Here is a 13,143-nt window from a genome sequence, read left to right on the forward strand (position 1 = left end):
AGTTAATCGATGCAAACCAACCACCTCCGTCTCTTCTTTCTAACCCCCCTGAGGCTCTTTTATCATTCCTACTACCGATACTTTCCAATAAATATTACATTCGGATAACAGCAATTTTTTCGAGGGGATCGTCTGTGTTTAGGAGAGAGAGAGGGGGGACTAGAAATGACGTGATCTTTTTTTTAGAAAGGGAAGGGCTGAAAGACATGGGTGATGAATAAAGTTAGGAAAAGGGTAAAGAAAAATCCGTCCGGTTCCTGTATGCGCAATTAGTATTCAAACATTCAACAAATATTTCTCGGAAACATTCTCAGACGCTACCATAGCGACGAGGCTCCAGCCTCCAATTACCAAAAGCTTTCACAACACGGGGTGAAAGAAAATGGCGATTAATAAAAGAAGAACTCAACATGTGGATTTTCATCGTGAACTTGTATCTCATTTCCCCGATATTAAATAGGACGACTCATATCTCTTTCGAAACAGGCAAGTCAGCAGTTGATACAAATGGACGCGCTATAGAAAGTTGACCCGTTTGACGCACGGTGTGATCATGTCCTCTTGAGGGCCAGTTCACCAACGTTCGTGAGTTCAAGGAGAGAAATAAGCGCTCCGTCCGTCGTTATACAGAGAAACTGCAAGCGACGGGAAAAGAGAGAAATCTTTAAAAAATAGTCACCGTGAGGGGAAATACAAACGAGACAAAAAGGAAGAAGAGCGCCAAATGGGCGACGATGTGTTTCCGTGCAAGTGCCAGACTAAATGCGCAGCACCGGCAGGTTGGGTTATTGACTGTCGACTCCAGTCGCCTTATCAATAGTCTCCTCTCCAGTTACCCCACAACACACCTGCACGTTGATATACGACGCAGTTTACGTGAGAAACAACCAAAAAGTGGTTCGGTCGGGTCCCCCCTAAAACCAAACTTGAACCTTTGACAGTTCTGCTGAATATTTTTCTCTTGCGCCAACTGATGCCCCTTTTGTTTCGTCCAACAACAACTTGAGAGCGCGTGTAAACCTATCCGCCGAGTGATTTAAATGAACAGCAACAACAACAACGGCGAGAACAACCTGACGTTGGCATTTCTCCTTTTTGGCTGGGCGACAATGGGGAGGAAAAATTTAAAAAAAAGGAACGCTGTTGCGCGGATCTCAGCAAATATTATCGCCATTACGCCCGTGTGACTTTTGGCCCTCCCAAACTGTTTTCACTATACAACAACGCGCATACGAGCGAGGATAATAAATTGTGTCAAAAACGATGACGCATCTTTTGCACAGCTCTGCAAAAGTTCTGGATTTTTGTTTTCTCGCTCACGAAACGAGCCAACGGACGGACGGACGGAACACACAACGTCTGCAATTTGTTTGTTCAGACTCGTGAATTTACATGCGTGCCTGTCGATAGGGAAAAGAGTTGACCCCAACTTTGAGTCCGTCTGTAGCCGGGGACGACGACAATAAGGACGACACAACAAGGATTCAAAAATGGTCGCAATGGCGCCGCTTCCATAGTTACGGATATACACGTCCAGCAACAGCACGACGGTGTATTAGATATTTTGTTTTTGTTGGGGGGGACGTCACATGGGGTTGCGCCGCGATTTGCATAGGCGATGGCCTTATGAGGAAAGCCGGACCGACGGGCACCAACCGACAATGGAGTCGATCCATCTTCTTGCTCTTCTGCGTCACTCATTCATCTACCTCGACTCGCCTTGTTGTTGTTTATCTCGTCCAGCAGCAGACAGGAATTCTTTTATATGCATTTGACTCGCTATTACGCGTGCGTATTATACCTACGTCGTCTGCTTGTTATGTACAGACTGGCGGAATCAGGGCTACGAGACAACAAGCCAATTTGAACAAAAGTAAACACAAATCATCAATTTTTTTTCTTTTGCGCAAAGACTCGATTCATTCCGTTGTCCGATGAGCTCATTCTTTTCTAGCACGGGGAAAGCGCCGCCTTTTATAGACGACTCGTTTAACGAGCTTCCTAATTTTTCTTTCCCAGCGTTCTCTGTCTGATTGGAACAAGATCATTTGCAAACCGATCAAAAAATTTCCCCCCTATTCTTCTTCTTATCTAGATTGCCTGTCTCGACTCGCAGCGCTATATATGGACAGATGAATTGCGCATGGGAAACGAGCGACGTGCTGCACGATAACTCTTTAACGAGGTTGGCCCAGGAATATAAAGAGCTTGCGCTTTATTCCTTTTTCTCTGCGCGGAAAAAAAAGAAAAAGAAGAAGTTCCAAGTTGCCTGCCATAAACGATATTTCTAGATGTGCTATACATGCAAAAAAAAGAAAAAGAAAAAAAGGAAAAAGAAGGGAGGAATATAGTAGTTACGGTTTAACTTCTCTTCCTATTCGACATCGGCTCGCTTATCCTATCCCGCCTGCTGGAATTTATGGCGGAAACGACATTTCGGAACGGCAACTCTGTCCTTGGATGCTCGAGACTACGACAGAGATGTCGCCTGGAATAATAAGCGAATAGCTAGGAAAAAGAAAGAAGAATAAAAAGGAGCGATTTTCTTCTTTTGAATTTCAAAGTCTAATCTCCTTACCGGTATACAAGCCCGATATGTCGCATAACAAAAAAAAAAAATCCAAATAAAGAATATGTATGACAAGGCGAAGAGAAAACTCTTTGGGAGATTTTCAAAAAACCCCATCATGATCCGTTGTGTCGTCTAGAAATAATATTTACATATGTAAATAATTGGCGCAAACTGCTTCTCCTTTTGATAAACGAGCGACGATATTTTGATTCTCGTCGTCTATATTCTTTCCTTTTACGTTCTGTCATCTGGGGATGTGTGTGCATTGCAGTAGAAGAGACAAGGGGCCCCAAAACCTTTTGGATACTTTGCCACTGCCAGGACAACCGACTCAAAGCAGATGACAGAGCCATTCAATCGACAATGAAAAGACCGGTCTGACCGGTGTTCGCCCCCTTTTTGTTTTTTATTACAGTAAAGGATTTGTTAATGTTAATTTGTTTTGCTTCCATTTGAAAAAGAAAAAGATAAAGAGGCCCTTCCTTGAATGATATATAATACATGCAGGAAAGTAATGTAATCTATATAGGTAGCACGACAGTTCTTTTTTTAGTTCCTCCCTGCGTTACATTACAAGCAAGATCGATCGATATTGATTGATTTCTTTTTCATTCGATTTGTTAGTCGCATATAGTGACGGTCAATTTTAATGTCAACTGGTTTCTATTTCTCCACGGAGGGTGACGACCGTGGCTTCCACCATCACATGATTGAATCGTATACACAAATGTCATCCAAGGAAAACATACAGTAACTTAATTACCCAGGTTTTCTATCGTACATAAAAAGTAGCCGTGAAAGTGAAATGATAGACCCCATCCAGTAATGGAGTGAACCCATATCAAAACCGTGTTCTTTATACGCACACAAATGACCACCATATACACACAATACTGCTGGTAGCACACATATAGCCGCGTATATGGCTGGCGTCTCAAAGGCGACACTTTACACAGGAGATAAGGAAGCACACAAATTTGGGATCGGCCAGCGCGGAGACGACCGGAATTACCATAGCAACACCAGCATCATTTACTACGTATATATAGCCTTTAACGCGTACACTTTGATCCAGATATGAGAGTAGTATGTCATTAAAAAGAAACCCAACTTATTGCTGGTTGCTACACATTCCGGTTCATTTTCCGCAGCAACAAAAAATGTTTTCAACAATTTCGTACAAGGAAAAAACAGTCAAAAGAAACCGAATTATTATTGAAACGTAGGTAATATTTTATATTGTTTTCTGTCCTTGTATAGCTTTATAAATTGTTATCAGGTCAGACTATCGGGAAACATAAACGGGACCAGCCGGCGGCACCACACTCGACGCACATAGGAACGACGATCCGATAAGAGTTGATGTCAGTTGAAGAGAGAGAGATAGTTGGCGCGGCGTTCTCTATTATTCTTTCTTTCTTTCTCTTATATTCCCTTTTTCTTTCCGTTTTCCCATCTCTTTTTCTGCCTTTCCGTTGCATATTTATTTCCTTTTCGACTGGATATAGTATACTAACAAAATGAAAAAGAACATATCCTTCTGGATAAAACCCACCCGTTTAAACAAAGTCCGTGTGTCCCTTTTTCATTCCGCCCCTTTAGCTCCTCGCATCACGAGAATACTAAGCAGGTGTGTCGTTTTCTATACCTTATATCCCGCTCCGAAACGTTTCCGTAATTTGTTCAGATTTTTTTTTTTACGTAAATTTAAACGAAATTTTTAGAATTTGAATTTTTTCAAAAACAGGAGGGTCGAGAAAAGAATTAATAGGAATTTATTTTTTTTCCAGCTTGCTTATTCGGCTGCCCTGCTGTCTTCTCGTTCGTTTTTTTTGACGTTGATGGACAACCCGAAAACCCGCAGCGCTTGGTTGTTGTTGTGTCTGCGTACACCAAGGCGAGTCATGTCGAATGATATTTTTTAACCAGACTTTAATTAATTTCTCATTTCTCTCTCTGTCACTCTCTATGTGGTGGAACTCGGTGAAAACTACTAGCCGTATGCACTTGCTGTAGCGAAACTTGAATTATAATAAAAATTTAGAGGTCGCAATCACCACCAGGTGGCATGCAGATGCTTGAAAAATCGGCGCTCTTTCCAAAAAATGAAAAAGAACTTTCAAGATAAGAAAAGCCGAAAAATGAGTAAAGAAGAAGGTATAGTATATATATACTACTACCGGGGCATGTTATATTGGAGGAGGGCAGCTAGCTAGAGTCTAGCTAGCAGGAGAATTAAATGGTTGGAAATAGTTAGCTCGGTCTAACTGCCACCAAGGTACTCAATTTGTTGCTGAACCGCGCTATAATTACTTCTTAGCCGCTGGGCGTCTTTTCTCTTGTTACTGTGCCCATTGGCAGGACCCCAGTAGAGGTAGACACCATATATACCTGCGTTATACTGCGGAGGAAAAAAAACTGGGAGGGAGAAAAGAAGAAAAAGAAAAAAAAAAAATGAAATAAAAATTTCAGAGGGGAAGGTGGGCGGATCGATAACTCCGCACAGGTTTCTTCTCCTCCATCATCCGCCAAGTTCCCTTTTTTTTCGCCAAAATTGGCTGTTTCTCCTCCGCTTTTCCATATACGAACTCAACAGTTTCTCTTTTTTGAACTGTGTCCTCCCCCTCATCTTATTTCATGCGCCATTTTTTATTGTCCGCTAGGACAAAACTCCTCCCTCCTACAGTCCTTGCAAACTGCACATTATAAAAAATTTCGCCTTGGAAATTCTGCTGTCCTTTCTGTGCCGACAGTGTTTTTTCTTTGTCGAAAAAATCGATCGTGAGAGACCCCTGATGGTCAGTTTCTTTTCTGTCACGGTAACTTGCACATTGAGAATGAAAGAAAAAGAAGAAAAAGACAAATATCCAAGTAATTCCTTGTTCATGACCGGCGATATTTGTGAACGCCGCCGCCGCCGAGACGCAGTCTGAATCGGCCAGCGTAACAATACACAGCAGTCGGTCCCTACGTTTCGTTTCAATGGAAAAAACCAAAAAATAAAAATAAAAGTTTCAATTTTTTGAAGAGGATTTCTTGAAGAAGAAGAAGAAAAAAAAAAGGGAAAAAAACTTGTGTATCCTTTGTTCATCAGCAGAGAATGACATGGTTCATAACGACAAAATGACAGGTTACCAGTCGGCTATCACCTTCAAGAAAAGAAGGGAAAACCTGCCGGGGTCCTCGTGCCTGTCATTTTGGAAAAAGGAAAAAAAAGAAAGAAGAAAAAAAAAGTTTTTTTTTCCCTTTTTTCTTTTTTAAAGATTTTGTCGCTTTGTATTTTTATAATACAAGAAATACGCGGACGATGGAAATAAAAGAGGGGGGGGGATATAAGAGACACCCACCTTTTTCTTTAAAGGTCCTCCAGGTATAAAAACGTAGAAGAAGAAAAAGAAAAGAAAAAGCTCGTTAAGAAAAATCCTGTCCCAAATCATTTTGATTTGTATTTATGTTATCTTGTTGCGCGCGCTGCTCAGCTCGGGATTTTTTTTCCTTTTAGATTCCCAACCCCCATCTTTTTTGGTTGTTTTCTTTCCTTTGATTTATGTGAGAATAGATCAAGAGAACCTGTTTTGAATGTTTTTCTTCACTAAAAGAAAAAAAAAAAAAGAGAGTCCCTTCTATTCTAGACTGACTGGATCTCTGGCGTCTCTTCATTTACAATTCAGATGTTGCAGTAGTGTATTATATATATATATATCTATCCAAATATAAGTATGTGTATGTCTACATATACGTTACACGTATGTATATAAATAAATATCGTCCCTTCTCTTCTTTTTTGTTTCTATCGGACCCCTTTCATTCCTCCGTCTATCTGACATTGGCGGGCATCACACCGGTAGTCGTTGGCTTCCACTGGACATCCACAGTAGCCGCCGCTGGAATATCTTTTTTTGATAAGAATAAACTATTGGGCAATGCTGGTGTAGTGTCTGGAGGAGAAGAAAAAAAAGTTGTAGTTCCAGTCTGTTATAGTTCTGACGGACTAGAGACCTTATTGGGGGATAAATCAAAAGCTACAAGCGAGAGATTGACAGGTGTGTGCAAGAAATATCAGAAATATCATCACAAGAGGGTTTGTCTTACCAAACGTCAACTTTTTTTCATCTCTCTCCATCTTTTTTTATCCCTTTCGGGATATTCTTGTGCAACACAAAATTCAAATTTAATGTACCTTCTACTTTTTTGAATTATTTGACAGGGGGGATTTTTATTTGCCGTTAGGTCGCTCCTCCCACTTTTCCTGGTAATATTAGCAACTCGGCGCAAATAGACAGACACGCATACTACGCGAGAGTTGCAGGCGTTCATAATTTATCGACGCAGATTGCAGCCTGGGCTTTTATTTAATATTTATTTCATTTCTTTCCTCCTCTTTCCCCATGATTCTACCCATTTTCTCTTTTCTCCTTTTTTTTCTTTTTCCTTCTGCACCTGGGCTCTCCACTGATGCGTAGTAGAGCCGGAGAAATTATAGTCTCATGCAAATATGATTCTTTTTTTCATAGAAAGATGCGCATCTCGGCTCACACGGGCAGAGAAAGCTTGACATCAGCCATCCCGGTAAAAGAAAAGACGATACAGCGCGCAGATGGCATTATACGAGGAGAAGAGGGACCCACTTGGTCGTAAAATATTCTGGACTTTGCACTTTGCTTCAAGTTTTAAACTTAAATGTTTTGAATTTGATTGTTTACTCACAGACAAAGTTGTGAAGTAAAAAGAAAAACAAGCCTGATCTGAAGTCGTTCTACAAATGACGTATTTCAAAATCAATCCTGACTAATAGTCAACAAAAAACGGCAAGAGAAAATGGTTCCAGTCAATCGCATAGCTCAGGAATTACAATCAACACCACCAAAAAGTCAAAAAAGAAGAATTTAGCTTTAATTTGTCCTACCTTTAAGCCTGGGAAATACAAAATACACAAGTGTGCTCCATCCGTAGAAAAGTTGAATCCACCAGATGGGAAGAGGGGGTCCTCGTGAATAATACACCCACACTGACATGGGTGTACACGAGGACATTTAAAGACAGGGGAAGAAGAGACCCATAACTCGATCAACATCGGTAGTATCTCTAATCAAACTGGATGCTGTTTACCTAAATAAAAATTGGGTTATGAAACTAATAATTTCCAGAAACAACAAATAAGGAAAAGTTGAAAATGAGATAGTGGGTAAACCTAAATTTTTAATAAACAAGAGAATTTAAGGTTTCCATGTAATTCACTGCATTTGTGCAAGTCTTGCATCATTAAAATACCCAACAGGTCACAGGTTCATAAAAGTAACGAAAATTATTACCCAAGGCATGATACAGACTGTTATTGCTGATGACAGATCTAGTACAAGGAAAACTTGCATATCTTGTGGCTATGATGGCTGGTTCTGGTCTCAAATCTGCACAAAGTAAAAGTTGCATAGTGTAATCAAACTGCCATGTGCATCAACAGGCTTACATGATAAATGCTTGTCAGGAATTAGGCCATTTCTCAAATTTGGAACAAGTTCTCAGCTGCCATAATCATTCAATTTGTATTCTTAGTTTTATTTACCTGCTTAACGGCACGGAGTGTATGTTCAGCTATTCTATAGCAGTTGACAAGACGATCACATTTTTGTAATTTTATTTGTTGTGCTGTTTTGCGTGCTCAAAACAAAAGCAGACGACACTAATCTTAGAACTAATTAGCGATGCCTAAATTATCGATCAACAGAAATGATTAAAAATCATCGACACACACACTAACAGAATAGTGTACAGTAACACTTACAAGAAATACAAAAATTGAATAAATTATTGACGAAAGTCATATTCTTTCGAATTTTTCCTTTTTTGGGCTGCGTGAGATATTCGGGAAAGATATGTTCGTTTGGAGCTGACCAAATTTATGCAATTAAATATGCAGTGACAATCGAATGCTGCCCAGCTTTTTTATGCTGCGCTATACGAAGCGGTGTACATTAAGAGTCGAGAGAGAAAAGAGAAAACGTTGCCCGTGCTGCTGCTGCTGTCTACACGTTTTCTCGACTCCTTTTCGTATATTGAGAATGTACACACTAATAAGAAGAGAATTCCAAGGAATTTTTGTAAAGCAGGTGTCAAGACTCGTTGGCTTTTATATTATACATAGGGTGGATGAAGGGAATAAGGAGAAAAGAAATAGACTTTCTTCTCCTATACTATCTTGGATTCTCTCTTTTTATTCTTTAGCTGCTGCTGGAGAATTATATAAGAGAGAAAAAAGGAAGACGTCCCGCGGCTGCTGGGCGCCATCGTGTCGGCCATTTTCACGCCTCACCCCATAGCTTTTGAATGCTCCAGGAAACGATATTATATTCATTTCTCTCTCTCTCCCCCTCTCTATCTATACCACAGTTAATTTAGTTTGTCTTGTATAATCTTATTCTCAGCCATTTGCTCGTGGCATCCCCTTTTCGAATGAAATAAAAGAAATACACACACACACACTCCTCGTACTCGTAAATTCTCAAATTCCCGTTTGAATTTCGCGGTTCCCAATAATACTACATTTGAAAGGAAGTTGACTATCACGACGACAGTTCTCGTGTGGTGTAGTAGTAACTTACTACTCTCCCCCCCCCCATGTGTTAAAAATACACACACAGACATAGGAGTAGATGTAAGTACACTTGTCTAAGGGCGGCGAGCGTGTGATTACGGAACAAATGAGTTTCCCCCCTTTCGTTCGCTTCTTCTTCTTCTTTTTTGTTGTTGAACGGAACGGCGTTTCCTCTCTCTCTTGTGTACATATTCTCATCTCCTTCCAGTTAAAAAAACCGGGGGTTGTAAAAAAAGGACAGACTGGACCCATCTGGCGCTTTATGTAATATTAATTTTTCTACTTATATATATTTCTTTTTCATGGGGAGGACAATGTCCATACATTTTCTGAAATTTCTTTTGTTTCTCTGTTTCTTTGTTTGAGGTTTTTTTTTTTCTTTTCTTTAATTTCCTCACGAGAAGAGAGTGACACTATCCTACCAGTAGGAGGTCCTCCCCTTTTCCTATCTCTAATTTATAAAAATGTGTTGCTTTTTTAAAATTTTCCCGCGCGCAACTTTTTTGTTTCTTCTTTCTCCGTTCTCGTAATCAGTAGACTGTACAAGTTGTGTCCTAAAAACGAAAAAAAAAAAAAAAGAGTTACAGAGGGGAGCAGCATAGAGACGACTCTCTGCGGGACCTGTGGTTTGGGTCGGTCGGTCGGTCGGTCGGAGAGACTCAACTGGAGAGAAAAGACAAGAAAAACTCGGCAGCACGGCCACCACCACCACAACCTTGAGGGTGATACTACTAACATGTGGTCGAGCTCATTTAAACTCGTGTGTCTAATTCATTTTTATTGCGGTTATTACCGGCTGTATTTATCTGTCTATATTACACACATATATAGGAGGCGAACGTTATATACGTACACGGGAGAGAGAGAGAGGAGCTGGCCATATATATAAAAACCTCCTTTTGTCCTCTGTTTCTTCTTCTTCTTCTTCTTCTTCTTCTGGCTGAGAGGAGGAGTAGGAGGCCTCCTCAACTTTTTTAAAAGAAATAAAAACCTACTATGGGCGATTAAAAACGTTTGTTAAAGTAACACACGGCAGCCAAGGGGAGGCCTACACAATATCAGAGTTAAAAAAAGAAGAAGAAACCGTCCTCCTCCTCAGCCGATTGTTCAAACAGAGAAGAAACATAAGGGGGAAGAATATAATATGTATAGTATAAGAATAGTAGAGAATAAGGGAAACGCGGAGAGAGAGAGAGTTACCTCACGTATTTGTGTGTGAGCACACCTTTTCCAGATTCCAACAACTTGTCCGACAAGGTGGGGGGAGAAGTGAAGCGGACGACCCCAAAAAAAAAAGTTGGGAAAAGACTTGAATTTTCCGTCTTTTATTCTCATTTCTAGTCGGGTTATATAGAGAATATATAAATATCAAAGTCCAAAAATGGAACTGTCGTTTATATATGCGTAAAAAAAAACCTGATGTGTCGCTTACAATATGTGTGGCAATGTAGTAATACCGGTCTACAGGTAAATATTAGCGAAAAAGAAATACAGAAAAAATGGGAATTTCTCTCTCTGTTTATTGTGTGAAATAGTAGATCTCGTAAAAGGGAATTTCGGCTTGAAAAAGATTTATAACATTCGACCATATATACGACTGCACGTGTATAGAGTTGAGAGACGATGGAAATTAACGCGAGTGACAGGCCCTTGACTTCATATGGAGAGAGAGACCGAGAGAGATGAGAACGCGTCAGTTCACATTTTGAACAACCGTTTTCTTTTCTTGTGTATGTGTACCCCCTCGACTGTGTATATATTGTTGCCATTTGCTTCTATCCTCTCTGTCCCCCTGGCCATCATCAATAGACCCTTGAAGAAGAAGAAGAAGAAGAAGAAGCGTATCGCTACTTTTCATCTGTGGACCCTGTTGATGAGGACGGGGGGTCCGGTCCCTTCTGCTCCCCAGGAATATATCTACGTAGTACCTATACAACCACATGACAAACAAGACAAGAAATGGAGGTCTACACACCATATATTCTATGCGTGTTCTATTGTTGGAAAAAGAAAATGGGACATGGAAGGAAAAAGGATCAAACAACCAACTGTCCCTTTTGCTGGCCTTCTCCTTTCTCTTCGATGGTCGTTGGTGTCATGTCACCGGACCGAGATTACACGCTTGACAACACCTGCGACTAGAGAGTATATAGACGGGGCAGACATTCTATAAGGTATGTATATATATGTACACCTGTGCTTTGTGCCCAGCAGCTCCTGGTCGACCAAAGAATCGGAGGAGGGAAGCCCAACAACACAATCAGAGTGTGTGTGTGTGTTTCTCTTAAACCATTAGCGAAAGAGAGAAAAAAAGGGAATAAATTGAACAAGAAATTTAAAAAAAGATCTAACAACACTGGAAAGCAAATGACAACAACAACAACAACAACCGGTTGACGCGCTCGACCCGGCGATTGAGAGCTGGCGGACAACAACTTTGAAGCTGCTGTTGTTATTATAGTTGTTTGATGATAAGATTATATCGTTTCGCTTGTTAGACCGAAAACAGAAATAAAAAACACGGAATCGAGTTTCTTTTTGTCTATTTACACGGAAAATGTTTTTTATTATATATTTATTATTATATTATTATTATTATATACACTAGATTTTCTTTTGATTTTCAGTTTGATATGCTGTATTTAAACACATGTGTATGTTTGTGAAGGGTATTCAGAGAAATATCTCGATTTGTTACTGTCGTCTTTGAAAAAAGTTATTCCGGTTGGGGATAAAGATCCGACGCTCGTGATACCGTTCCGGTCGGGCGGTAGTACAAACTCCTGGGGGTTTCTGAATGTGTTTAAAAGTTTAAAAGTTTGTGTGTGTGTGTGTGTGTGAATAGAAATATATATAAGAGGGGAAAAAGAAACTACGTGAGGGATCATACAATTCGGCTCATGAATGAAGATGGATGACTGCGAGTCAACGGGTTGACCTTCGTCAAGTCTCTCCTGTTGCTGTGCCTCAATGAAAAACGTCCGCTTTTTCCCTCCCCCTCTCGACTAGCTGCTGCGTAACCAAATACCAGTTGTGGGTGTATATTTATACTATTTCATTTGGAAATATGCGGAAACCGTTTGGAGAATAAATCAACGACATTTTCTGTGTAGATTTGGCAAATCAAATTCTTTTCTTTTTGGGAAGAAAGGAAGCCCTGCGCGCTTGTTATATGTATGTACGTTAGATCTATTTATTGAACTGGAAATTTAAATTCGAGATTGTATATAGCTAGAGGTCTCGTCGTCTCAGCGGGGTGGAACGGAATACACACAAGATGAGGAGTGATAAGACGATGGAGGCTCGGCAGGAGTTTCTTAGCAACGATCGATTTTAGATTGGAAATCACAAAGAAAAAAGTTGTACCAAAACAAACAGATTGAACGACGACCCCAAAAGGAGGCATATCTACTATATACTATATAGCGTCTACCATTTTTGTAGAATTTTCTTTGCCACGATTTTTTGATTCGATAAAAACGGACGGAGATGAAGAACTTTGTTGCTGTTGAGGCTCGTTGGCAACAGCAGCAAACCGTTTGGTTGTTTTGAGGGGCAGACGTTATGCGAATTCGTCGAATCGTGTACGGGATATAAAACTCGTCCCAAAATAGAGAGAGACAAGGAGCTGTGCAGATGTAAAATGCTGCAACAAGGAGAAGAAGAAGAAGAATTTTATTTTCACGGAGGAGAAGAGAAGAATCGGTTGGAGAATATTTACGACCTACCAAGAAAGTCAGCGGGGTGTCAATTTTTATTCTTAAAAGCGAAGAAAAAAAGTCGTTATTTCACCGGACGACCGTGAATATTTTTATTACAAAGAACAAAGACGAATTTTACCATTTTTAAAGTTTATTTTGTCTGCCTTCACTCTATACGCAATGAGAACACGTGTACCCCCGTACCCCCAAACGTTTGATTTATGGCGATATTCTACTCAATTTATTGGGCTGATTTCAATCATGTATGGTCACAGATT

At 40.2% G+C, this 13,143-nt stretch overlaps 2 long non-coding RNA genes across 3 annotated transcripts; one reads left to right on the forward strand and one right to left on the reverse strand.

The window, feature by feature from the left end:
* The first annotated feature begins 652 nt into the window (after positions 1–652).
* Positions 653–7,276, forward strand: LOC124312251. Of its 2 annotated transcripts, XR_006910449.1 has the most exons (4): positions 653–3,794; positions 3,852–4,202; positions 4,363–6,615; positions 6,780–7,276. It is a non-coding gene; the product is annotated as an uncharacterized LOC124312251 (long non-coding RNA). The 2 variants fall into 2 exon arrangements; XR_006910448.1 differs by having other exon boundaries at positions 4,363–7,276.
* A 52-nt stretch (positions 7,277–7,328) lies between these two features.
* On the reverse strand, positions 7,329–8,215 carry LOC124312246. The gene is made up of 3 exons (XR_006910444.1): positions 8,136–8,215; positions 7,885–7,980; positions 7,329–7,681 (listed from the first exon to the last, which is right to left on the reverse strand). It is a non-coding gene; the product is annotated as an uncharacterized LOC124312246 (long non-coding RNA).
* Between the last annotated feature and the right edge of the window lie 4,928 nt (positions 8,216–13,143).

This window comes from Daphnia pulicaria, chromosome 8 (genome assembly GCF_021234035.1).
Source record: "Daphnia pulicaria isolate SC F1-1A chromosome 8, SC_F0-13Bv2, whole genome shotgun sequence".
In the NCBI taxonomy this organism is placed as follows: Eukaryota; Metazoa; Arthropoda; class Branchiopoda; order Diplostraca; family Daphniidae; genus Daphnia; species Daphnia pulicaria.